This window comes from Eleutherodactylus coqui, unplaced genomic scaffold, assembly GCF_035609145.1.
Source record: "Eleutherodactylus coqui strain aEleCoq1 unplaced genomic scaffold, aEleCoq1.hap1 HAP1_SCAFFOLD_88, whole genome shotgun sequence".
NCBI lineage: Eukaryota > Metazoa > Chordata > Amphibia > Anura > Eleutherodactylidae > Eleutherodactylus > Eleutherodactylus coqui.
The window spans coordinates 540,667-563,769 of NW_027102276.1; the positions used below are offsets into that span (position 1 = coordinate 540,667).

A 23,103-nucleotide genomic window follows, 5' to 3' on the forward strand; every position below is an offset into this window, starting at 1 on the left:
TCCTGGGAACTCTGCTGAAGGGTTTGAATGGCGGCTCTGCTCTTTTCATCTCCAGCTCCTCCCAATTCACGGTGTTGAAGAATCGGTGACCTCTGATATTCTTGTGGACACCCAGCCTCTTCTTTGGCTTCTTCCGCAGCAGTCTCTTCAGAAGATGCTTTACGTCAGCATCTAGCCAAGATGGGAATTTTGGCTTCTTTCTGGTGATGGACTTGATGATCTTTCTCCTGGAGGAGCCGTGGTAGAAGGGGGACTGTCCTGTCGCCATCCAGGATACGACAATCCCCAGGCCCCACCAGTCGACTGCTGCGTCGTAGTCCTTCTCACGAAGCACCTCTGGGGCCATGAATCTATAAGTGCCTGTCACTCCGCTGATCTTCTTAGACGGGACGACGCCGTCTTGGGCCAGCCCCAGGTCAATCAGGCGGATGTGTCCATCTCCGTCCAGCATGATGTTCGCCGGCTTTATGTCACTACAATGAAGAAAAGTAAAAAGGTTAATCTGTTGAGTGATGCAGTAATAATGTAGTAGAGAAATAATGTACCACAGCTTAACCAGTCCTAATTCAGGACTCTGGGAAAGCTGGGTACATTATCTTCACCAGGGAAACAGGGAGATGTGGGAAAGTTGTGCTTACCGATGGATGATGTAGCGTCGGTGCAGGAACTGGAGGCCGCATGCAATCTCCGCTGTGTAGAATCTGAGAAAAGAGTGTAGTATCAATGACATGAAATAAGTCCCCGACGTCATGTCACCATCATAGTGTCACCTGTACGCCCTCCACTCTTCTATATCTGTCATGTCGCCCTCAGTATCCCCCCGTCTCCTGATTAGTCATTTACTCACCTGACATGGTTGATGTCCAAACTGCCGCACATCCTGATCATCGCCGCCAGGCTTCCTCCGGACAGATACTCCGTGATGAAGTAGGCCCGGTCTGCAGACTGCTGTGCGGCATACAGATGGTAGATGAAGGGGCAGTCTTGGGCCTTCAGGAGTATCCGCCGCTCTCTCCTTATGACGTCTGCCTTGCTCTTTCCTCTGTCAACAACCTTGATGGCCATGAAGGTGTTCCTTCCAGGAAAAGATGCCAGGACCACCTTAAGAAAGCAGATAAGAAATTATCACTGACAGCGGCCAGAAGGGAAAATCATATATATTTATCACATGGTGGATTTATCACTAGGCGCTTTCACATGGCCAAGAAGATTGTGCAAATTAGAACCCCGTTCTTTTGAATGGAGTCATATACATGAGCGTTTTTCTCTTTTTGTCCCGCACCGCATCTTGGTGCAAGGAAAAAAAATTGCAGCATGTTTTCTTTGCATGTTCCTCAAAATCCATTGTCTATTGTTTTCAATGGGACAGGAAAACAGATTGTATGGCGTGTGATGCGAGGTTTCCCATTGACTGTTTCTGATAGCCGGCCTCCTGCTGTGACAGCCGGGGTGCAGAAGGACAGTGACCCCTGCTGTTAACTCCTTACATACCACGATCTATGTAGATCACGGCAAATTAAAGGATTCACAGAGGAAGGGCGCTTTCCTTGTGATGTCATTGGACCCTTGCGATGTAATCGCGGAGGGCCGATGGGTTGCGATGGGTGGCAGGATGCTAGATAGAGGCGTCTTGCTTTACTGTTGCCTATGATTGTTTTTACAATCGATAAGGTTGTAATAGTAATCATAGCTGCTATGGATCAGGTCCCCTTCAGGGACATAAACAGTGTCAAAAAGCAAAATTAAATAAGTACATTTTAAAAAGCCTTTTTTTGCTCATTTTCCCCTATTTGTATGAAAAAAAAAATTAAGAAACCCCCCACATGTGGTATCATTGTGTCTGTAATGAGCTGTGCTATAATTTGAGCAAACTATTAATTTTGCGCAGCAAAAACCGTAAAAAGAAGGGAGCAAAATACTGATATGTGGAGGAGCCGTCACTGCGCCATTCCCAGAAAATAACAGTCATATAACTTACCTCGCTGAAGCTTCCTCTGCCCAAGATCTGAAGGGCGGTGAAGCGCTTGATGTCAAATCCGCGGTCTGATGGTAGAAGGTCCTGGCTGGTGCCTGGTCTTGGCTCCTCATCCTCTCCACTCCTCCTCCTCTTTATAGCTGTGAGTCCGCTCACGCTCTCGTCTTCTCTTTTGCGCTTTTCGACGTCTCCTTTTTGTCCATTGGACTCCATTTTTCTCAGTCCTGTAATCTTCGATCCAACCGCTGCCGTCGTCAGTTGAAAGGAAATGGCAGTTGGCCGATTGGAGGTCAAAGGTCAGTGAAGCCGCCAGTACCAGGCTTGCCAGTACTTTGCCTGCCAGTACCCTGCTCTGCCATATACACTGTGATGTGGCCACCATGAGTGATGGTCTAGTGCCCAGGGAAATGGAGAAAATCATAGCTGGTTCTTCCAGTGCCACATTATTAGTAGATGGGCAGGGATGGCACTTGATGTCTGGGTTGGCAGTGGTGCCCATAGTTCATCAGAAACTTTTGGAGTTTTATAAAACTTACGGTTGATTGGAAATTGAAATGAACCCGGCGGAGGAAAAAACATAAATTGTACTAATGAGAGGAATAATAAAGTCTTGTGAGAGGTCATTTAATAAGTGTCCATCATCCAGATACATGATGTGTATCTCCATATGTTACAGCGGGCAGCGCCCTCGCCAGTGCAGATCTGGGTGTAGCGGGCGGAGATGCTTCTATGGAGGTCATAGATGGATTTATCCACAATGGGGATTAATGCTGAGGTGTCAAATGATAGAAAGGGGTCATACAGAAATGTTAGGAGGATGTTATAAATCTACGGTTGCTGTGTGAGTTATTGTTGGGGGTTGCAAATTGGCGCAGTAATACGGTATTATAGGACTTTTTATTTACACTGAGACAATAAAGACTATTTTATTAGACAAGCTTGTGAGTGCAATCTAAAGTCTGGGAGAATAAGAGGTTGTGTGCAAGATATAGTCAGGTTTAGGGCAACGACAGACGAGCGTGTAACGTAACACGCTCACTCCTGCACATTTTTTGCGCAGTGAACGAGTGTATTTAACATTCACGCCTGTGCAAATATGGAGTGTATGTCCGCAGGCTCCATTCGTTCACACAAGCAGTGGAATCACCGCACCCTGATTTAAAAAGCTAATTTGCCTAACGTGGATGATTGCAGATCTGCACTGCACTTAGTGCATACCCGCGTAGGCAGATGTGCGCGCTTGCCCACCTCACGTGGGACTCTATGGTGCACAAACACGCACAAGATAGGGCAAATACAGCCGCAATGAGCCCGTTTGCAATCAATGGGTTCTATTCTCTACATATCGCACTCATCTGTTTAAGCCCTTATATAAGCTGACCAGACGTCCCAATTTAGGCAGGACAGTCCCACTTTGGGACCCTGTGTCCTGCCTTTCCTAGGGTCCAAGCTCCCTGGCTTGTAATCAGTCAGTGGCGCTGCGGACGGCAGTGTGTGCATCCAGGATCCTTCTCCCCTGACCGATCCTCATTTGTTCCACAGGAGGAGAGGAGAAGGGAGGAGGTGTTGCTTTGGGTGCACACACTTCTGCCTGCAGCAGCGCTGAGAAGAGAGAGCTCTGTAGACCAGGAGAAGGGTAAGTATATGGGGGGACACTATTACTACCAAGGCCTCTGTGGGGGTGGGGTCCCCATTACTAGTGAAGCCACTCTGGGGGATACTATTACTACTGACGCCACTCTGTATGTGGCAGCATACCTCAAGCTGACTTACTGTATGCTTACAGGTGGCAGAAGTGCTGCAGACTGTCCACGGTAGAAATTTCTGCTGCTAATTATGCAGCATTTTTGCAACCAAAAACAGTCAAAATCCGCACCCCTGGTGTCATTCTTCAGCCTAGCATACTGTATTACTAGGGGTTTGAACACATGCACATGATTTTGTTCCTTTAAGCGGCCGTGATAATCACGAGACAATTGATTTCAGCTCTTTTCTCGGGAGTGAATACTACGTCGCACCTATCTTCCCCCAATTATTTTCAGCCTTCTGCACAATGGCATGGAGTTTGAACGGGCCGAGAAGGGGGAAAAACCCTCCATTAATGCGCAACTATGCTCCGTACCGGCGATCGTAGTTGTGCATAAGCCCGTGTGATGTTGCCCTTGTATATTTATATAAAATGTGTGTGTTTAGAATATATATAATATATGTGTATTCATATAGAGTCTCATACTTACCCATCCAGCGTGGGGCCGCACAGAATTAGGACATGCTGCGATTTATCATAAGCCAGCATTAGGGCGCCTACCCACTGGCGATTTTTTTTTTTTTTTTTTTTTCCTGCGATGCTAAATTGCGTTTTGCGTTTTTTCTGAAGAGCAATTAGCATAGAATGTGTTCTTGTCCATTTGTTGTTTTTTTTTCGTTGCGTTGCAATTTTTCACATAGGAACTGTCAGTTGCATATGTCTCCTTATTTTTCTCTTAAAGGGGTTGTCTCGTGAAATCAAGTGGGGTTCAGCACTTCTGTATGGCCATATTAATGCACTTTGTAATATACATCGTGCATTAATTATGAGCCATACAGAAGTTATTCACTTACCTGCTCCGTTGCTAGCGTCCCCGTTGCCATGGATCCGTCTAAATTCGCTGTCTTCTGGCGTTTTTAGACGCGCTTGCGCAGTCCGGTCTTCTCCCTGGTGAATGGGGCCGCTCGTGCCGGAGAGCTGGTCCTCGTAGCTCCGCCCCGTCATGTGTGCCGATTCCAGCCAATCAGAAGGCTGGAATCAGCAATGGACCGCACAGAGCCCACGATGCACCATGGGAGAAGACCCGCGGTGCATCGTGGGTGAAGATCCCGGCGGCCATCTTGGTAAAGGAAGAAAGAAGTCGCCGCGAGCGCGGGGATTCGGGTAAGTAATAAACTTTTTTTTTTTTTAAACCCATCCCTTGGGTTTGTCTCGCGCCGAACGGGGGGCCTATTGAATTAAAAAAAAACCCGTTTCGGCGTGAGACAACCCCCTTAATGCACCCATGATTGTCAATGGAAATTAACGAAAAACGCCGCGAAAAACGCTGCGTTTTTCACGCACGAAAATCAGCAACGCCAGTGGGTAGGCGCCCTTAGAGTGCATAAACTAACGCAATCCTATGATAGCGTGCCAATCCCGCTGCAGAATTTCCGTCCGTGGGCATTGTGCCTAAGCCGTAGCATTGGCCCCATAATGCCACAATGCCCAATATCCTATCGTAATTCTAATCTTTCTTTTTCAGATGAGCAAGAAGCCGTTCAAGAGAACATTTACCAAGTGGATGAATTCCCATTTGGCCAAGGTAGCTGGTCATGTAGTTACATTGTGTAAGAGGACATTCCACATGCTTTAGGGCTCAGTCACACCAGCAAAGTTTTCCTGCATGTATAGGCGCGTTTCCGAAACGAATCTATTAGAACCAATGCTTTCTAATGAAAGCGGTCACATGTCCGTTTTTTAGAATTCTTTAAAATGCGCACCTACAAAAGATAGGACGCGAGTGAAAATACACCCGGTCACGTGATTATTTTCTACATGCCATGTGCTTTTATTTTTTTTACATGCGTGAAAAATTTGCTTGTCTGACTGCGCCCTTATAGTTGTTACAGTAATTAGAACTTCTCTCGTTAGTCTGGCCTCCTTCTACACTACTTTATCAGGATGTTGTAGGGGAAATGTATTAACTGATGTTTGCCGGGTTTCTGGTGTAAAAAGGTGACACATTTTGGCGCATGCCACATATTCAACCTTTTTCTGTTTTGTGGCTCGATCGCCATTTTGCAAAGGTGGTCAGATATTGAGTGTAAATTCTGCCATCTTTTGGTGCATCTTGTTTCTGCGGCGTACACAGTGCAGCAAAAATGACGTGAGAACTATATTCTATGGGTCAGTACGATTACTAACATAAAAAATTATTTTTATTTTTTGCTTTACCACTTTTTTTTCCAAAGATATTTTATTTTTTAAAATTATTTTCTTCCGCAATCTTCTGACAGCCATACCTTTTTTTTATTTTTCCATCGACATAGTTCTGTGGGGCCTCATTTATTTTTTAGCAATACCAAATAGATTTTTGTCTTTTTATGTAGATTTTTTTTATTATACATCTGGTAAAAGGTTTTTTTTTTTTAAACTTTTATTACCTTTTTATTATTTTAATATTTAATAAAATGTAAGTGATTTACACTTGTTTTTTACATGTGTAATACACAGTACTAAAAGCCCATTTACACTGCGCCATTCAGGCACACATGATAAAAGACGCAGCATGTCCTCTATTGATGCATGAGATACGCAGCGAGGACATCTTCGGATGGACGTGTTTTTTCAGGTTTTGTTTTTACTAGCGGGATTCTCGTGCGTTAATACTACCTATAGTCCGCCTGCTTTTTTTGACAGGAGCCGTGTGATCATCATCAGTCACTGTAATAGGAGGAACAAAAAAAGGTTTGGTACGGTGTTAGCCAGCAGAGCAAAATGTGATTGTTCCCAGCAAGAAAACCATGTAATCTTGGAGATATGATACCTTTTAATGGCTAACAAAAAGACATGATGTTCTAGCGAGCTTTCAAACCTACTCTGGCTTAATGAAATAGATGTGAAGAGGAATACATATATACACTCATACATATGAGAAGGTACAGATCTGGTGTGATTAATGTGCACTTTAAACAATATATACTGGGGGTGGGGTGGCGGGGGGCTAGTTACATAATGAATGAGAAATGAATTCACTGGAGTGGGCCTTTAATACTCTCTTTACGTTAAACATTCTTGCACGCACTAGCAGGGGGGCCCCTACCGTGAGGCAGCAGTTTGTAGGACCCCAGAAGGAGGAGGTTGCTGCCCTCTGGTGAAAAAAAAAACAATTGCCACCTGTTGGGTGGGCAGCAACCTGAGAAGCATTTTACTCACTTAGGCTAACTTCACAAAAAGGGCGAGCGCAATATGGGGCCATGAATCCCACCCCTATATCACACTCTCCGCTATGTCAAATCCCTGAGGATGTGAGGCGTTGTCACGTGAGAACAGCCTCGTATCACTTCAGGGATGCCGGAAACCTCCGCCGTGACGGACAGGAGTTTCTGACATTGATTTTAATGGGAGACCTCGCATCGCGTGCCCCTAGCATGTGGTGCAATGCTGCCGCCGGGACCATAAAATGACATAGGGTTTAGAATCAATTTCTGCGTATACAAATACGAATCTGCCCTCAGGGTCCCTTCTGACATTTATGGGGTTCCATCTTAATGATTTGTGAATAAGGAGTGAGACTCATCTGGAGAAAGAAGTATGAAAGGAGTGACATGTCCACTGTACCCACGTTTTTTTAAGGGTATCTGCTTTATCTATAGTGAGGTGAGTCTCTTGCAAACCCACAATCTGGGGATTAAATTGCTTAGTATAAGACAAAACTGCTTTACGCTTATTAGCGGTGCCCAGGCCTCACATGTTCCAACTAAGACATGACAGCGACATTGGGAGACATAATGACATATAGCACAGTCGGGTTTTCCAAGTAGGGGAGCATATTACCCATATTAGAAAGAAGGATATAAGCACAGACCTACTTGTAACTTAAAATAAACTGTAACAGCTTAAACAACTAAGAATTGACATCCCGCTTAACAATAATGTGTCGCAGGTGTCTAAAAAAAAAGAGTAAGCTACAATCTATTTTGAAAGTAGCAGTTGTTGTGAGTGGGGGACATTCCAATGGCCTATCGGGGATTGGTTTATGTGATAAAAAATTTTTTTCCCTTTAAGCATGGCTTCAGGCTATTGCCGCAGCGGTGGCTACCCGGGGACGAGCCCACAATCCGGGACAGCGTAAAGGCTAGGTGACATATCTCTTCATCCCAGCCATATACAGTATCAACCATAGGCCAATGGATCATGGGCCCAAATGTTCTTTGCAGAATTTACATTGCATAGATCAGAACTCGGGACTATGCAACGTCGGATGACGCAAGGTGCATACGGAGCCACTCCATGGCTTCAGTAGGGGAATGTAGAAAGATCACTTTATCATTTGCTGCAATCCGTAAACGGGACGGGTATGCCATAGAGTATGGAATGCCTCTATCCTTGAATCTCTTTTTTATTTCCACGAAGGTGGCTCTTTGTTTCTGCAGATCCGCCGAAAAATCAGGGAAAATAGATCTCACTGAGTTGTTATATTTAACCCCTTAGTGACGAAGCCTGTTTGCGCCTTAGTGGTGGAGCCAAATTTTGGAAATCTGACATGCGTCGTTCAACGTGGCATAACTCCGTAAAGGCTTTACATATCCCAGTGATTCTGACATTGTTTTTTCGCCACATGTTGTACTTCATTTAGATTGTAAAAATAGACCGATATAATTTGTGTATATTTATTAAAAGTACCAATATTGGAAAAATTTTGAAAAAATTGTCATTTTTTCACATTTACAACCGTAATATCTCAAATATGTCCAAACATACTGTACAAATTTTTGATAAGATATGTATTTCCATCTGTTTACTTTATTCTGAATGCACACTTGAAAAACTTTTGTGTTTTTTTTTACCATTTAGAGGACGTACACATTTAACATTACTTTTCAGCATTTTGAGGAGCACTTTGTTTTCCTGCACCAAGGCAAGTTTGCAAAGGCTCATAAGTGTCAGAATAATAGATACACCCACAAATGACCCCATTTTAAAAACTACACTCCTTAGTGTATTCACTGAGGGGGGTCATGAGTATTTTGACCCCACCAGTTTTTTTCAGGAATTAGTTCAATTTAGGGGAGAAAAAATAAAATTTCATATTTTTGCAAATATGTCATTTTAAAGACATATTTTTTTCCTATAGAGCCCATGAAAATGAGGATTTACACACCAAAATGGATACCCCCGTTTCTCCCGTGTTCAGAGACATACCCATTGTGGCCCTAATCTCATGTCTGGATGCATAACGGGAGCCAAAATGAAAGGAGTAGTCGGTGTCTTTCAGAACATAAATTTTGCTTGAAGGCGTTTTAGGCCCCATAGCACTTTTGTAGAGCTCTTGAGTGGCCAAAACCAAAGAGAACCCCCACAAGTGACCCCATTTTGAAAACTAGACCCCTTAACGAATTTATCTAGGGGTGTACTGACCATTTTGACCCCACAGTTTTTGAATGAATTCAAGCCAAGCAAAAGGAAAAAATTGTGATTTTCGTTTTTTTGTCAATTCTGTCATTTTAAAAACAGCTTTTTTTGTACAGCACACGCATGAATGAAGCCTTTCACCCCAAAATGGATACCCCTGTTTCTCCCGTGTTCAGAGACATACCCATTGTGGCCCTAATCTCTTGTCTGGATGCACAATGGGGCCCAAAACGAAAGGAGTAGTCGGTGGCTTTCAGAACATAGATTTTCCTTGAAGGCGTTTTAGGCCCCATAGCACATTTGTAGAGCTCTTGAGCGGCCAAAATCAAAGAGAACGCCCACAAGTGACCCTATTTTGAAAACTAGACCCCTTAACGAATTTATCTAGGGGTGTACTGACCATTTTGTTCCCACAGTTTTTGAATGAATTGAAGCAAAGCAAAAGGAAAAAATTGTGATTTTCGTTTTTTTGGCAATTCTGTCGTTTTAAAAACTGCTTTTTTGGTACAGCACACACATGAATGAAGCCTTTCACCCCAAAATGGATACCCCTGTTTCTCCCGTGTTCAGAGACATACCCATTGTGGCTCTAATCTTATGTCTGGATGCACAACGGGGCCCAAAATGAAAGTCGGTGGCTTTCAGAATAGAAATTTAGCATGAAGGTGATTTAGGCCCCATTGCCCACTTGTAGAGCCCTTGAGCTGCCAAAACGACAGAGAACCCCCACAAATGATCCCATTTTGAAAACTAGACCCCCTAACGAATTTATCTAGGGGTGTACTGTGTATTTTTACCCTACAATTTTTGAATAAATCTAAGCAAAGCAGTAGGAAAAAAATTACAATTTTCATTTTTTTGGCAGTTGTATCAATTTAAAAACTGTTTTTTTGTACAGCACACATAGGAATGAAGACTTTCACCCCAAAATTGATACCCCTGTTTGTCCCGTGTTCAGAACCATACCCCTTGTGGCCCTAATCTACTTAAAGGACGCATGGCTAGGCCTATAATGGAAGGAGCACCCGTTGGATTTTAGGGTACAACGGAATAAATTCCAGGCCCCATTGCCCACTTATAGAGCCATTGAGCGTCCAAAACGATAAAGAACCCCCACAAATGACCCCATTTTAAAAACTAGACCCCTTAACGAATTCATCTAGGAGTGTATTGCGTATTTTGACCCCACAGTATTTGAATAAATTTCAGCAAAGCAGAAGGAAAAAATTACGATTTTCATTTTTTTGGCAATTTTGTCAATTTAAAAACAGGTTTTTTTTGTACAGTGTACATAGGAATGAAGACCTTCACCCCAAAATGGATACCCCCGTTTGTCCCGTGTTCAAAAACATACCCATTGTGGCCCTAATCTACTTACAGGAAACATGGCAAGGCCTGTAATGGAGGGAACACCCGTTGGATTGCAGGGCACAACTGAATACATTCCAGGCCCCATTGCTCATTTGTACGGAATAAAAATTGACTCCCTAAAAATCCCCCCCCCCCCCCCTCCACGCCCTTTTCGGCGTTCCCCAAATCTTAGATAAAAGTAATAATGTGAACTGTGTGGTATTTCCAAAGACGGGTAATTATGGAGGCTGGTTGGGATGGGCACATAGGGCAATAAAATCTGGTATCCCCCCTCCTCTCATGCTTTTTGGGGGTCATTTTTTGACCTCAGTGGCGGGGATGGGGTGTAAAAAGTGGCGTTCCGTGAGTCTCCGTAAGCTTGACGAGGTGCGGCGGTCTCACACAGAAGGCGCTCAACAAGGTGCTCCTGGAACTGCAGGAAGGCGAGTGTTCCCGGGGCTTCTTGTAAATTGCGTATTACAGGTAGCGGTCTGAATAACGCCGGGCTTACGCAGCCGTAGGTGGATCCCGGCTGTGAGCCCGGCTGTGACCCTGCGTACGGCCGCGTAATGTACTGCGCATAACTGCGTACTTACACGGGCGGTCATGCGCAGTACTTTTTTTTTGTTGTTGTTGTTTGTATTTCCCGCACCGTCGCTTAGCGATGACGCGGGTACCCGCAGCCCGTATACAACGTAGTTGCGTATGGGCTGCGGGTATATCCGCGACCATGGAGCACAATGGGCTCTATGTTGCTGATATCCGCGGTAAAATAGAACCTGCTGCGTTCTCTTTTCTGCGAGTGGATTACACAATTCCAACCCGCTAATGTGAGCGTAATTGTGTAATCCAATGCGATTGATCTGCGTATTACCGCTAATCAAACGCATGCGGAATCCGTAATTCCTATCCGGTCATGTGAGACCGGCCAAAGGTGGATTGCTACCTTTTTATCACGTGACCGGGGACCGCTCAACGAGGCCACCCGTCACTGCTCCAGGCTCTCGGCGACCGTTGGTCGCCGAGAGCAAGGAGCTATTAAGTTTCCTGGGCTCCCCGACTCCTGCGCATGTGTGCGGTGTTTTGCCGGCGGTCGCATGCGCAGAATACGGGAAAGTTCACGTAAGAAGATTGCGTCGGGGTGCAAATATGGAGGCCTCCGGTAAAAAGTTTTATCTCCTCTCACCGATCGCATCGGTGAGGGGAGATGAACCTCCCCTTTTTTTAACTTTTACGTGATCGCCATTATTCTTCGGATAACGACGAACACGTGATCAGGAACCGCTCACCGCGGCTCTCCGTGAAATCTCCAGGCTCTCGGCTAAGTTTTGTAGCCAGGAGCAGGGAGATTTTAAAAAAGCACGGCTTTTGCGCATGCGCCTGCCACATTGGCGAAGGGTGCGTGCGCAGAAGCTGGGGTGAGGTCCGCGGATAAATCCGCAGGCCTTAGGTACGTCATTTCATCCTCCCTCACGGATATGATCCGTGGGGGGAGATGAAACGCAAGGTTTTTTTTAAGTTTTTAAAACTTTTTTTAACTTTTTGCACTTTTTTTTTTACCTTTTACCCCTTTTTTTTTTATTTTTTTAACTTTTTGCACTTTTTTTTACTTTACATGATCACTGTCATCCATTGGATGACAGTGATCATGTCCCTGGTGACATCCCTCTGCTCTTGGCTACACATGGCAGCCAGGAGCAGAGCAATTTTGAATTTCCCGGGGCTCGAGCCCCTCTGTGCACGCGCCCGATGTCAATCATCGGGCGCGCATGCACAGACGGGGATTTCGGGTCCCGGGACATCGGGACATCGCAGAGGACCGGGGGTGAGTATCTTCACATCCCCTCATGGATCCGATCCATGAGGGGAGGTGAAACTTTACTTTTGTTTTACTTTTTCAACTTTTTCGCGATCACCGCTATCGCAATGGATAGCGGTGATCGCGGGCCCGGGGACCGCTCACAGTGGTCCCCGGTAACACCTCCTGGTTCCCGGCTACCTTCAGGAGCCGGGAGCCAGGAGATTTTAAATTTGCTGGGGACACCCGGGCTTCTGCGCGTGCACGTGACGTCATCGTCTGGCGCGCATGCGCAGAAGGCCGCCGGCGGGTCCGGGAGGACCAGATCTCCGGGGAACACCGCCGACAAGCCGTGTGAGTATTTTCAGCTGCCGTGATGGATCCGATCCATCATAGCAGCTGAATTACTACTTTTTTACACTGTTTTATTTACTTTTTTGCGATCGACGTTATTCATTTTATAGCGCCGATTGCAATACCGGGGGGGACTGCCCGCATCCTGGGATGACAGCTCCATGCTGTCGGCTACCTGCGGGCACCAACAGCATGGAGTTGTCACGTCCTCAGGCCAGTGGGCATCAATCCAAAGAGGATGCATAAAACTACGTCCTCTAGGATTAAGGCCCACTTTCTGAGGACGTAGTTTCCCGAGGGGGAGCGGTCGTTAAGAGGTTAAGAGGGCCTTCCAGTCTGGCCTGGTGCAAAGCGGCATCTCGATCTCTGCAGTTCAGAATTCGTGCCAAAAATGGATGCGGTGGGGCGCCCGGCAGTCCACGATGAGTGCGGCGTATGATCGGACATCTCCACACTAGAGAATTCCTTTATTTTCTCCGCAGCGGTACAACCTTTAGCTCGAGTGCTCATGATAAGCGCTCGCAAGGTAGAGACTGATAACAGAATGTGCACTAGCGTTTCTGTGTTACCGCGTAAAACTTTCTTTGGGATTTAAGGTAGGTTAAGTACCAAGAGTCAGTCCGTCTTTTTCACAAGTTATGGTTACCAGCCTAGGGTACAGGATGAGGTCTCAAATCATCATCAGAGCAGATTCTGCGTCGGTCCTGTCCAACTGCATGGGAGTAAGGGGTGACTCAACAATCCACTGTGTCCACAGATTAGGGTCCGCAGAGGGCAAAATCCACTGTGGAAGAACAATTTTGCGGGGCCCAGCAGAGACTTTCAGTACAGAGGGGATCCTCAAGTTATAGCATCCAGCTGGTTAGAATACTGCTGGGTATATTGCCACCATTTAGAGAGACAGCAGTAATTATCACAGTCACAAAATGGCACCTGGTGGCCGGAGGGGGGTTTGCCAGGTATGTATAGAGGGCCTACTGCTGCGGGGCCTACATTACAGCATTCACAGTTTCAATGCAAATGCCCCTGTAGGCTCCAAAGTGTCCTTCCACGTCCTCCGCCAGGGACTTACTCTTTGCCGCCTCTCGCCGGGACCAGGATCCGGATCAGATTCACACCGCTCGGCTGGCGTCTCCGCGGAAGCGCACTGCTGGGTTCCATTGACAGCAAGGCCTGCCCACCAGGGGATTCAGCACAGCCGGGTAGTCAGTGCGGTGAACTCCACCAGCCCCGCCCAGACGGCACCTGAGACCGGGTGAGAAGAGGATCACTCACCGGACAGTGATAGAGGTAGGGAGCGGTGTGCAGCAATGCTCCAGCGGGAGTGCTCGGGCAGGACATGTCAATCGCCAAGTGCAGGCTCAGGGCTGTATACGCCGGTTCAGGGGCAAGAAGGACTTTTGGTTCGAGCCAGCCACTGCAGCAGGGTATGTTGATTAATTTCAATCCGTCAGGGAGGTAGTCCGGATCGAAAGGCCAGGGTAAAGTGCAGGATATTAAGGTCCCCTGGGGGGAGCCGGTGTTGAGGGGGCATAAGAATCACCCCTCTGTATGCTTCTGACTCATTACTCTGACATAAGGAAAAAATGAGACTCCATGACGCTAATGTGTCCATAAGACATCTGTAAGGTCTCTTTCACGCTACAAAAGCATCGCTACAAAATGGCTTTGTTACCAAATTTGCAACATCCCTCATGTGAAAAAACCAATTGGAATCCAAGGGCTTCACACACATGTGTTTTGTAGCCTGTGTGAAAGAGGCCTAAATTCAGCTCCTCACCACGTTCAAGCTCGGTATGCATCTATATTGCCGCTATAAAACAGCTGAAAATCACAACTGCGTGAAGCATTGGATTCCATTTTTGGCCGCGATGAACATATTCTAGTGTGAATGAGTCTAAAACTGGAAAAGTCCTACTGAAAATGTAACTTCTTTATTGTAGATTTTGAATTTATGTCTCATGTAAATATATTTGGCGCATAACTCGGCCGAATTACCTACATTTTTAATGACTTCACTAATTTTAGGCATAAGAACCAGTAAATCGTTTCCCCTTTTCTGTTCCAGCGGTCATAATTGTTTTTACTTTTCATCAATGTGGCCGTATGACGGCTTGTATATTGTGGAACTAGTTTTTATAGGAACTAAAGGCCCTTTTAGACACGATGATTTTTACTCAAAAATTGCTCAAACCTGTCTTTTGAGCGATAATCGTTGTGTCTAACTGCACTGACATTGTGCAGTTTTCGTTAAGCCATCGCTGATCTTTCAGCGTGCTGAAAGACAATGATGAGCCTTATCAGGAATTCACAGCGGGATACAGCTGATACTATTGTTTCAGCTGTATCCTGCTCCCTGAAGACCGGTGGGGTATGAAAAACACAACTGTCCAGCTGTGTTCTGCATCCTTTGCTCGGAGCGCTCGGCTATAAAACAGCTGGGCGCTCCATGCGGGGAACAGCTGGATTCAGAAGACAAGTGGCCCCGCTTGTCTTCTGCATCTTCCGCTCGGAGCGCAAAGTGATCGCTCAATGTTTAAACAATCACCTTACGCTGTAAAAAAAGCACACGATTATCGCTCAAAAATCACTGAGAAGATTTTTTGAGCGATAATCGTGTCTAAACCCGGCTTAATACCGGATAAATATAATGTTTGGAATAACTTTTTTAGTAATTTTTAATGGGGAAGAAAAAGCAAGTTCCCCAATGTTTTTCCATCATTCACCTTGTGGTACAAATAGTCGGATCACTTTATTCTACGGGTCGCTACGATTATAACACAAATCTCTACAGGTTTTATTGTGTTTTAGTACCTTTTACAGTAGAGAACAACTTTTTTGACAAAAACCTCTACAAATAGCATTTTTATGTTTCCATTGACAGAGCTGCATGAGGCCTTGTATTTTGTGGGACAACGGTTATTGGTTATTGGTACCATTTTCAGGTAGAATATATCTGACTTTTTGATCTTTCTGTAAAACCACTTGGGGTCCGTTTACACTTAAAGATTATCGTTCCAACAAGCGAACAATGTCAGCGCTCGCTCGTCTGTTTATACAGCAGATCCGTCGTTGACTCATTCAAACCAGAAACCATTCAGTCTTCCTCATTCGCTGTGTAAGTGACAGAGGGACTGATTATTAGATTGGTATGTCTTCCCATCTATCTCTCAAGTACCTAGTCAGTCTGAACCGAGGCACGGCTTCAGAGGACAAGAAACTGCAAATCAGCTGAATATGGAAGCAACGCGATGAATCTAATGCCCACCCCATCACGCTGGAATGTATCCAGCGCTGTATACTACCCACTAGTCAGACCGCCTCCTGCTAAATGCAAGGCCGGGTAAAGGAGGATCAACACCGCTATCACATAAGCAGTGGCACTGTCCATGGTCCTGATCTGGAATAACCAGCTCAACTGTAGTATTGTCCACATCACTTAGGCCCCCCTCACACAGGGCGTTTGCAGAAACGCAGCGTTGAAAAACGCTGCGTTACTGCAGATTCTGCCCCGTTTCAGCAGCGCTGGCATACTTTATGCCAGCGTTTTGGCTGCGTTTTCAGCTCGTCTGAAAACGCAGCCAAGAATGCTGAAAAGAAAAAAAAAAAGCAATACTCACCTAGCCGCTGCAGTCTGGGTCGCGGCCGCTGGTCTCTGTCGCTGATCCGGGCTTCCTCGGCACTCCCAAGTCTATTGCCGGAGGCCAGGTTTGAGAACCCTGCCTCCGGCAATAGAGTGCTGTGATTGGTTGTCGGTGCTTGCTTGATGCCCAATCACAGCCCTTCATTGACTGTCTCAGCCAATCAGAGCTTGCCGGCGCTTTTTTATTCATCAGCTTGTGATTGAAGGATATTGACGCTGGCAGGCGTATGACTCTGATGGTCGGGGCGCACATTATGTGAATATTCGCACTGTGGAATATGCCAGCTCTTTACATAACGAGGCTTCAGCAGTGGCTGCAGTTACACGGGGATCAAAAGTTTTTGTAAATGTCATATAGCAATCATAAATGCAAATGCATCACGTCTTTGGCTTAGGGTGCCTGCACACTGGCGATCGCAATATTGCTGTGTTTTTTTTAACGCAAATGTAAATAGGATTTTAATGTTAAAAACGCATCACAGAAAAATCGCAAGTTTGTGCTTTGCGATTTTTGTGCGATGCATTTTTAACATTAAAATGTTCTATTGACATTCACGTTAGAGAAAAACACAGCGATATCGCAATCGCAAGTGTAAAGGCACCCTTCAAGTTGGCCAACAATATGCAACATGAGCATTGCCTTGTTCTTTAACAGAGATGTTAGCCGCAGAGAGCCCTTCACAGGGTGATACTTGAGAAGATGATCACGGCAAACTGGGAGTGTCCTTCCCAAGGGGGGGGTGTCTTATATAAAGGAACGGGGCTAAAAATATTTGGATCCTCTCTATTAATATCAAACCCCAGATCAGACCACTGATTTCATTTCAGACTCCAGATCCCCTAAATATATTCAGACTCCCTACATATATATTTATATTAATATCAGACTCCAGAAAAGACCCCTTAAATATATTCCAACCTCTCCTATATTTATAACACATCGCAGACACCTAACTTAACTTAGACCCCGGACCAGACCCCTTAAATACTTTCAGAAAAGTTTATTTACACCCTTGGGTGGGGAGGGGTTAAAGACAACCTCCCTCGTCAGTAGGGCTGACTGCATACCTTTGCAATTGTGGCCCTGCTGACTCTGATGACGTCTCACTATTCGCTCTTCTCTCTCCTGTTCCCCCATACGGACTTCTTAGTTTCAGCGTGAATTTGTCAAGTGGGCGGTCCCTGCTGTTCAACGTCAATCAACTCCGACATAACCCACTGACAGCAGGCAGTGCAGACCGCCCACTTGACACATTCACAACTCTGGGAAATGAAGCTAAGAAGAGCCTTTATAGGGAAAATGAGGGACAATAGACAACAATGGAGTCAGCAGGGCTGTGGCTGCGAACTCCCCATTTTATAGGGCTTACCACTAATCTCCAGAATAGGTATTTTCCTTTTTTGCTGTGAAGATGTGAATGCATATGTGCGGTCAGCTCTCCAGAGAAATCAGCGGGATTTATGAAATCCTATCACTTGTTTCCTTATAGCCCATAGATTTCCATGGAGGAAAAGCATACATGTCTGACCAGCTCTACATGGGAAATGGGAAGCTGGGCTAGTTCATAGACAAGAGTCATGAAATGTGCTATTCTCACACTCAGACCTTCACCTTGTAAGGGACTCGCATCGCCGCCGAAGACGATTTTTTCGCGTGAAAGTGAATAGGAGTTCCTAATGTTAAAAACGCATTGCATCGTACGAGAGTTGAAAGTTTGTGCAAAAAGGAGACTCCGTAAGAAAACATGGGAAATAAAAAATTTGCAAAATGCAGACAGATCGGACATGCTGCGTTTTTTTCCACTCCACATGGGAATGAAACTATTGAAAATCATAGGTTTCATAATTCTGCGTTTTCACTCACTCTCACGCCCTAAGAAGCTGCTTACTCAAATACTTCCTGCTCTTTCACATGATTTGCAATGACCTTTATGTTTTGTAGGTGATAAAAGTCTGATTGGTGGAAGTCTCACGGCTAAGACCCCCAGCCATCCCCCCAAATGCTGCAGCCACTAGCAGTCACATCAGATTGAATAAAGCGGGTGCCGAGCATGGGTGGCCACCGCTCTGTTCATCTCATTGGGTCTGAAGTAGCAAAGTACAAGTGCTTGTACTCTGCCGTGTCTGGCAGTCACATTGCATATGAATGAAGTACCACTGCGCACGCACAAACACCACTCACTTTAGTCTCTTCCTGACTGCGGGGTGCAGCTGGGGGACATGGGACCCCGACCGGGATTAGTGATGGTCTTAGCAGTGAGACCTCCTCCGATCAGATTTATTTCTGTGTATAGGTGATATAAGTTAATCTTGGTACAACCCCTTATAGAGAATCATTATTTATTCACCCTTTTATGTACTCTAATACAGGGGTCCCCAACCACTGGTCCGTGGACTAGGACCGGGCTGTTGGGTTTTTTTTGCTGGTCCGAGGCGGCGCCACAGATCAGCACTAAACACTGACCATGTGCTCTGCCCTGCGGGGGCTCAGAGCACACTGTGTGGGCTGGCATCAGTAGACGCGGATCCTAGCAGAGAACATTATGCGGGGAGGCGGGGAGACCTCTGTGACACGGCTCCCGACACAGCACATTATGTGGGGCACGGTGGGGAGGCAATCTGGCCACAGTGTCGTGGCTCCAGGCATAGCTCTTGGCGGGGACCTGGGCTACAGTGCTGTACACCGAAGTCCTGCCAGCACCTCCGGTCTACAGCGCTGTTTGGTGTATAGCGCTGCTAAGTAGCACTGCATGACCCCACCCCCATATAACCAAAGCCCCGCCCCTGCCCACCCTGCCATGCGGGGTTATGGAAAAATGGTCTTGCTTTAAACTGGCATGGAGGTGAGGGGGTAGCAGGGCTGGCATGGAAGTGAGGGGGGTATGAGGGCTGGCATGGAGTTCAGGTGTGTGTGAGGACTGGCATGGAGATGAGAGGGGTATGAGGGCTGGCATGGAGGTGAGGGGGCTATGAGGGCTGGCATGGACGTGAGGGGGATATGAGGGCTGGCATGGAGGTGAGGAGGGTGTGAGGGCTCGCATGGAGCTGAGCGGGTATGATGACTAGCATAGAATTAGATTAACAGTTTAGGGACATGAAGTAATCCTGCTGTATTCCGCCCCTCAGGGTCCTGTAATGTAAGGCTGGGTTCTCACATCTCGCGGTTTGGCTGCAGCGAAAAAACGTGAGATTTCCTCCGGGAAAAGCGCTGCTTCAAAACCCGCGGCACTTTGCCGCAGGTTTTGAAGCGGCCTGGCTGGCGAATCCGCGCCGCAGCACCGGCTTAGCTGGCTTTGCCGCGACGGATTCGCTGTCCCGTGTGGACAAGGACAAGGACATGGACAACGCTGTCCGTGTTTTAATGTCATACGACCCCTTTATGTATGCTGAGTATATGGCCGGGCTCACACAGTGACATTCATACTCGCTGCGCCTGCCAATCCACACGCACACGTAATACACGTCCAGAAAGAACATGCTGTGGATTTATTCTCTGCACCAGTAATACACGTGTGAAAACCCGCAGATGTTAGCGATCCAATACAAGTCAATGGGGTAACGACATCGCGAGCTGCATATAGGAGAAGTGCGCATGCACAATAATAATACACCCGTGTGACACCTGTATGACTTGAAACGCGATAGCGAAGCCCAAGCACTTTTACAACACTGTGGCTATGAATGTTTTGGGGTGAAAGTGAAGAATTCCTATCCTATCCTCTGCCAGGAAGTTAAGTTGACTAAAATACTTCTTTGGTAATTTTTAGAGACATGTTTTCACAATTAATGCTAATCTGTTAACCCCTTAGTGACCACTCCATAGTGTTTTTACGTCCTGCCTAAGTGATGTAATTCCCGGGGACGTAAAAACATGCTTCCTCTGGGGATTAAAGCCCTGCAGGCTCTGGACAACGCAGTTCCTGGCTGCCAGCTCCCGGAGGTAACCGACAACCTGGAGCTGTCATGGGGGGCCGCAGGAAGCCCCCTTCCCACAGTCACACGATCGCCAGTATCGCCCGGATAACCCATGATCACATTAAGGTCAATGAAAAGTTTTAAAAAGTTAGTTTCAGCTCCCCTTACGGATCGAATCCGTAAGGAATGCTGAGAATACTCACCCCCTGTTTTCCGCATTTTCCTGCATCGTTCTCGTCTTCTAGGACCCAACGATGGTGTCTGCGCATGCGGGCCGCATGGCATTAGAAACTCCCTGCTCCCGGATAGTATGAGTAGCCGAGAGCACAGAGCTGTCACCGGAAGCTGCTGTATGTGGTACCCGGTCACTTCATTGCTGTTATCCAATGGATAACAGCGACCATGTAAAAGTTTTAAAAAGGTGTAAAAGAAAAGCTCTCCCCTCATGGATTATGTCCGTAAGGGGAGATGAGATTACGTTCGGCCCTCGGATTTATATGCGGATATTACCCTGGCTGTTGCGGACGCGCCCCTCGCCAAAATAGCGGACGCATGCACAAAAGCCGGGATAATATAAAATCCCCCCGCTCTTGGCTACCAAACGTTGCCGAGAGTCTGGAGATGCCACAGGGGGCCGTGGTCCTTGGTCACATGATCGCTGCTATCCAATGGATAACGGCGATCAAGATTTTTAAAAAGTTTCACCTCCCATCATGGATCTATACTTGTGACTCGGCTTTTTAAGAGATAAAAAGTTATGGCGGTCAGAAGACGGCAACAGAAAATACTATATTATTAAAGAAGATATTTTATTATTAAAATTAGTAAAGAAAAAAAAACGTATATATTTCTGCGGGCTGTACCGAAAGTGCAGAAGTGGTCATAAATTCTTTATTAATTGATGTAGATTGTTCAACTTGCACATGTAGTTGGAGGGACTCTTCCTCTATACGGGGCCTTCAGAATCTTGTTCTTCCTTGCAGGTCAGTAATGGATTCCAAACAGAAACAACGTGCTGTCATAGAGTTCTTGATGAAGGAAGGATGAAGGCTGTCCGACATCCACAAAAGGCTGCAGAATGACACCATTGACAAGAGGAATGTTCACAGGTGGATGAAGAGGTTTACAGAAGGTGAAACCAGCACTGAAGACAAACCACACAGTGGGAGACCATCAGCTGCGACCACTGACACAAATCGTCAGCGAGTGGATGAGTTGATTCACGGCTGGACTAATGGGTTGAGGCCAAACAGTGACCTCCAGGACTGCCAAGTCTGGTAATATTCCCAACTAGTAATAACACGATTATGTGTTACAAGTACAAGTAAATCAATAATTCATCTGTGCACCAAAATGGATCTATTAGCCCCTTCTCCTATAAACAGTATATAAACAGATTAAAATGGAATGTGTAGGCCCTGTAAGAATGGTAGAGGGTGATGGGGAGAAAGCAAATCTGTTAAAAGGTTTATTCCCCAGTGCATTCACACAAGAAAATAAAATGTTAGATGAAATGCAGAGTGATTTTTTCTTGGACATAGAGTGACCAAAAAGGCGCAATTGTGGCATTGTGTAATTTCTTTTTTCTGACCGCGTCCACCCTGCAGGATAGATAATGCATTATTTTTTAGATCAGACTTTTACATCAGTGGCGGTACCAAATATATTTGGGTTTTTTTTTTTGCTTGTATTTTTTAATTATAAATACAAGAAAAGTTGTTTTTTTTTTAACTTTTAGTATGTTTTTTACAATAAATTTTTTTTTGTCCCCTTAGGGTACTTGAACTTGAGGTTGTTTAATCGACTTTAACATTTGATGGAATACTTATTGCTGTATATGATATTTTTATCAGCATTCTATTATGACGGGCCACAGGGAGCCCTGAGGGCTTCAAAAGGCCTTGGGCTGCCATGACAAGCGAACAGCACCTCGCAATCTCATCACGAGGGCGCCGTTCGGGACTCTCAATCTCCGATTGGATATTTATAGGGTTAACCGTCGGTGTTAGCGCTCACGCTGATCATGGCAGTTGTGGTGAATTATCAGCTGTCAAAAAAAGTCGGTATTCACCATCTCTGGAGTAAAATTGGCTCCCAGTCCCGCTCCACACAAACCTTCCCCAGGAGGGCGTATATATACGCCCTTTATGGTGAAGGTGTTCAATTTTAAAACATCTGTCTTCGGTAGACTATCCCTTTTTTTTTTTTTTTATAGAAATCAATTGTGATCAGCCCTGATCCGGCTGCTCTGATGCCCGGTAATGTCATGTATTTATGGGTTGTGCTGCCAATGCAGAAATTGATCTTATACAGCGACACACATACAGAAGGATCCGGAGCCGGGAGCCACCTTCTATGACATCCATAGAGATTATAGTCAGGGGTTTATGTTTGGTCAATTTCACTTTTGCAGTCTCTTAAAGGGATTGTCCAAGAATTTAAGAAATAAAGCTAACAGTAAAATGTTATAAAAATAGCAATCATTACACTTCCGTTAAATCACCCAGCGCTCTGGTGCCGATGCTCCTGGGGTCCCAGCCATTCTTTATTCTCCTGGTGCAGTGATGCACTATACTTCTGGTTAACAACCTCAGCCAATCCGAGGCCTCAGTAGACATGTGCCATACATGCTAGCGAGGCCAGTGATTGGTTGTAGTGGTCACATGGCTGTGGTAGTCACATCGACAAGCCAATCGCTCTAGTATCTTTGGCTGTCATGAATGGAGAGGTAGTGCACACGCATGACCACCGGTCCGAACATTCATGGACATGTGAAAGTTCCTGATTTCTTTATCATTGGGATCCACGCAGTCAGACCCTTGCCAATCAGATGCTTATTCTTTATCCCTAGGACATTCCCTTTAATCATATCTTAGAAGTTACCCATATCTTCCTGCACAGAGGTCTTTAATATCTTTTACACC

General features: G+C 45.8%; 1 long non-coding RNA gene across 1 annotated transcript in view; it reads left to right on the plus strand.

Annotated features, from left to right (window-relative positions):
- The window catches only part of LOC136601644 (uncharacterized), a 35,017-nt gene extending 13,812 nt beyond the window's left edge, over positions 1–21,205 (plus strand). Inside the window, exons 4-5 of the long non-coding RNA XR_010789398.1 lie at positions 5,248–5,307; positions 21,163–21,205. This is a non-coding gene — a long non-coding RNA (uncharacterized lncRNA). The remainder of the gene's footprint in view (positions 1–5,247; positions 5,308–21,162) is intronic.
- The last annotated feature ends 1,898 nt before the right edge of the window (positions 21,206–23,103 follow it).